Below are 5,294 nucleotides of genomic sequence, written 5' to 3' on the forward strand. Positions count from 1 at the left end.
TATAGTATTGTACCTACATAAAAACCAATAGAACAGAAGAGGACCCAGAAATAAACTCACAAAAGTACAGTCAACTGATCCCGCAGAAAGGAGAAAGGATAAACACATTCAAGGAGTGGTGTAGGAAAAAAACTAAGCTATGCACAGAAAAAAAGTGAACCTGTTCTCTCATTCATCACAAAATGAATTTGAAATGAAATTAAAGACGTAAACATAAGAACTGAAATCATGAATCCTCTGAAAAAAAAATGGGAAAACCTCCTTGACACTGTCATGGCAATGATGGTTGGATATGACACCAAGAACACGTCAAAAAAAGCAAAAATGAACAGGTGGAACTATGTCAAAGTAAAAATTTCTGCCCAATAAAGGAAACAACAAATATAAAGGCATTATAGGAAATGGGAGAAAATATTTGTAAACCATATGGTAGGAATATGTTACCATCCAAAATACATGTCATACTAATCAATACAAAAAAGACCCACAGCAGAATTAAAAGCAATTGCTTGATTAATAATTGGGCAAAATATAAAAATAGCAATTTCCAAAGATATACAAAGCCAGCAGGTATATAGAAATAAAAACATAAAAGCTACACAAATTTAAAAAAATGAAGCAGTTTATTCTACAATTGCACTTATTTTCTTAAATTATAGAATATCCTAGGATGTAATATTGCACAATGAATAAAATGATGTTGAGAAAACGTTAAAAAAATAAATAAAAACATAAAATAAAAAAAATGCTCAACGCCACTAATTATCAGAGTAATTAAAATCAAATCACGATGAGAATCACCTTATCCATGTGTTATGGATGCCGTTATCAAAAAGCAAAAGATAAAAAAGTGCTAGGGTGTAGAAAAAGAGAACACTTGTACACTGTTGCTGAGGATGTCAATTGGTGCAGCTATATTGAAAAACAATATGGAGGTTCCTTAAAAATTTTTAAACTAGAACTACCACTAATCCCAATTGGGAGTATATAGACAAAGGACATAAAATCAGGATCATCAAGGGCATCTGCACTCCTCTGATACAGATAAATAAACTGAGAGATACAAGTTTCAGCTTGATACAAATGAAACTCCCATCTACAACAATATTGATAAATCTGCAGACATAGCTAAGTGAAATAACGCCGAATACAGAAGGGCAACTACTGCATGATCTCGTTTGTATGTAAAATCTAAAAAAGTTAAATTAAAATAAAAAAATAAAAAAGCCATGGAAACAGTAGAAACCGTGTCCCATGGGCTGGGGAAGAGGGGAAAGTGAGGAGATAGCCATGAAGGGGCACACCTTCAGTTATAAGGGGTAACTCTGGGACCTAAATTACAGAATAGTGACTATGTTCACAATACTGTGTACTTGACATTTGCTGCGAGAGTAGATCTCAGGTGCTTCTCAACACACACACAGAAAACGCATTAATTAGTGAGGGGATAGATATGCTAACTAGCTTAACTGAGATAATTTAAAGGACTACTGACATCTCAAAACACTATGACACCCTAAAAATAACACTTTCCAATTTGTCATCATAGCTCAACGAATGCAGAAAAAAACTAAGAGTTGACCAAGCAGGGCATATCAAGCCACACGGAAACTCGATTTAAAAACACGCTTGGCCCACTGTTTCCAGCTAAACTCAGGGAACCGCCAGAGCGGTTCTGGCCCCTGGGACTTGACGCTCCTCCCGCCGCCCCCGTGGCTGGGGAAGGTACAATCGTTCCCAGGATTCCAGGCCGCGCAGAGCCCAGGGGCCATCGCGTCCCCTTGCTCTTGCTGCAGCCCCGTTAGGTCCGCGATTCGGGGCGTCCAGGCCGGGGAGGCTGCCTTGGCTGCCCGCGCGCCCCCATGGCTGTGGCTCCTCCGGCCCCCGCTTCGGCCCCGCGCAGCACCTCCGAGGCCGCAGCCTTATGGCCCCGAACTCACGGCCTCGCCCGTACCCGCCGCCACGCGCCTTCGCCTGTGGCCGCTCCTCCCCCCCCCGAGCCCGAGCTGGTCCAGCGGAGGAGGGCGGAGAAGCTGGAACCGGAAGGCTGAGCTGCAGGCGGGCAGGTGCGGGAACGGGAGAAGCTATGGCCTCGCATAGGAACGGCTGCTTCAGAGCGATATGAGGCAACCCCAGAGCTCCGCACGCAGGCTGTAGGAATCTAGTAACGTACTCCGCTGTGGGAGAAATGGAGATAATAAAAGTCGTGATGTAGAAATACTCACAGAGAACCATGCTCCTTGGCAATCTCAGATATTATTATCAGACCTACTCTATGATGTTAGTCTCCAAAAAAGTGAGTGACTGAACTGTCAAATCAGCAAGATCAGGATATTGAAACTCCTGCTTTGAATTCTAACGACCAGTTATAAATAGAAAATGATGCTCACCCTGGTACTGATAAAACAGCAAATGTTGAATGTAGACAGAGGGTCATTTGCCTCAAATTCACAGGAGCCAGCATCTGCATTAGCAGCACAAGATACGTCTTAGAAGGTTCGTCATTAGCTGGAAATTGAGAGCTGCAGCAGAAGCGGCTTTATCACAGACTGGATTTAGTCATGATGAAAATGCTGGACGGTATTTTAACCACAGCATTTGTTTCTGTTAGATTCTGAGAATCAAATATATTATGATTTAATTTATTACTACTGGATGTGGAAAGTGGTCGCTATCGGTTTCATTCTCGAGTAGATTCGCAACCTTATCAGACTTATAGCACAAGACAAAAATAAAAAATTGAGAAAGAAAGGATCCAGATTCTTCTACAAAAAAAAAAAAAACTGAGGAAAAGGATTTGAATTCAGAGGATCAAAAAGCCTTCAGTGTTGAACATACAAGCTGCAATGGGAAAGAAAATTTCACAAATGTGAAAAAAAAAGCCAAAATAAGCATTCATCACAAAAATAATCCCCCAAAAATTCAACTGGTTTCCACGTTAGTGGAAATACTATGGGAATTCTCCTCTGATAAATGAAAACGTCTCAATTCAACTTTAAGGATGAGAAAATCACAGAGACTCATGGTGAACCAGAAGAAGGTGAAATTACAGACTCTCAGACCGAGGCTAGTTATGATGAAGGCGTTACGAGTAAAGGCAATGCAACTGCAAAAGATACTGAGGAGGAAGATGAGGAAAAAGTGTGGCCCTCATATGTGAGAGTAACTGTCATTAGATCACCCGTGTTACAGACAGGATCACTCGTCATCATCACGGCTGTAAACCTGCTACAAATGGAAGGGGAAAATGATAGGGAGCATACTCTTCGAATCCCTGAAGTTGGTGTAAGATTCATGCAGAGATTTATTTTGACCATGACTTACAAAGTTATGTCCTTTTGGATCAGGCCGTCAAAATGGAACAATTGTTAATGGAAAATGGATTGTTCAGCTGAAAACTAAATGTGACTCTTATGAACCTGAGCATGGAGATAAGTGAAAGTTGGAGACACTGTGTTATCTTATTACATTCACCCTGGTAGTAATAGCTGTGTTGGATGTCAACCAGGGCAGGTTAGAGCTCACCTTTTCCTTGATAAGAAAGATGAATCATTGTTGTCCATCATTAACTAAGAAGGAAACGAGTTGGAAAGAAGAAAGGATTTTAAAAATATATGAGAAAATACGGTTTACAGAATACAGACTACAAAGATGATAAGATACTGGAGAATCAAAAATATAAAGATAGAGCTGAAAACATAGGGGCAGATTGGAAGTGAAGGAAATTTCCAAAGAGATGATGCTTCTGCATCTGTTCATTCTGAAATTACTGATAGCGACAAAGGTCAGAAGATGTAGAAAAAGATGTGTTGAAAACAGGAGAAAGCCTGGGGAGGATGGTGGGAGAATAAAAACTCCAATACAGCCTCAGCTTCGGCAAACACATGCAGGATTGGAGACAGACAAACCATCCTCGATTAAAGAGACTCACCTTCTCCAAAACAAGAACAACAACAACAACAACTGGGACACAGCACAGGAGAGGTTTGCTGAAAACTTTCAACAACAACAACAACTGGGACAAAGCACAGGAGAGGTTTGCTGGAAACTTTTCAGAAACTAAACTTCAAAAAGATGACCTAGGAACCATTCCTTGGGTAAAAGGGACTGAGGAGTGAAGGTTAATCACAGAAGAAAACTCAAGCTTTTTTATAAATAGAGTTGGCAAACTCTTATTTTATTGCAGAACGTTTCTCCCCAAAAAGTCAGTGGCACAAGAAAGCTGTGTCACAATTTACCCCTTCCTGATTCAGAAATGTGTAATAAAATGTGGTTTGCAGCTTTTAAACACATTTTTAAACTAATTATTAGTGACTGAATTAAGTTATGCAGTAAGTGAACTAAAGTTCACAGGGCACAGATACGTTTATCAAACTTTACTATTTTATCTTGTCATTGACAACATCCGTATAAATAATTAGCCATATGAGCAAAATTCATAGAACCACTTAAATGTACATTTGTCCTTGTCTCCATATATTCATACTAGTATGCACAGAAAATACAGCAAAAGAAACATCTAAAGTCTATAAAATAAATCTGACAATATACATTCTTGTTTATGCCCTTCAGGACCTAGATAAAAAATGTTGAGACAACATCAACAGTGATGCATACATTTTCTTATATTCGGAATAGCCTAAATCATATTAAAGAACTAATGAACAGGTGACATGTCACAGAAAATTCACCTTTTATTGTTTTCTTCGGTGAAGAATCTGAATTTGTTGATATATATTATACATCAGCATTTGTATTTGGTTTGTTTCATAGGTAATGAAATGTTTATACATGAACAAATGAGTACAGTATTGAAAGAGTCCATGTGCTGGCATTCATACTTTTTATAAATACCATTGCAGGCAATGAAGTTGTGCCAGAAAAATCTGATTTCGAGTACAAAAGGAATATGTAGCCAGGGCCTCAAGCTCAATATATTATTGAAAATGTCCTAAATTTCCATAAAACATTATAATGTTAAATTACTCATTTCAATAAATTATGAATTAAACAAAAAATACAAATGATGTCTTCTATGATCAGGGAAGTGCTAATGAGACAGAATGGCCATTGAAGCCAAAGGATCTGAATTCAGGTAAATAATTTTACTCATATTAGTTTTATGTTAGAGAAAACAATACTTCTGGCCATATACTATTTATTGCAAAGGAGTATTTCAAAAATATGTACATAATGTATAATTAATTTTCTAATGGTATAAAAGTAATCACATTCTACAAATTATTACAGTATGGTCTATTGATGAGAGGGGTGTTTCAAAGGAAAAAAACTTG

The 5,294-nt window shown here is 38.4% G+C and overlaps 1 pseudogene; it reads left to right on the forward strand.

The window, feature by feature from the left end:
* The first annotated feature begins 1,862 nt into the window (after positions 1–1,862).
* On the forward strand, positions 1,863–4,118 carry LOC115833751 (annotated as a pseudogene).
* The last annotated feature ends 1,176 nt before the right edge of the window (positions 4,119–5,294 follow it).

This window comes from Nomascus leucogenys, unplaced genomic scaffold, assembly GCF_006542625.1.
Source record: "Nomascus leucogenys isolate Asia unplaced genomic scaffold, Asia_NLE_v1 000651F_140564_qpd_obj, whole genome shotgun sequence".
Lineage (NCBI taxonomy): Eukaryota > Metazoa > Chordata > Mammalia > Primates > Hylobatidae > Nomascus > Nomascus leucogenys.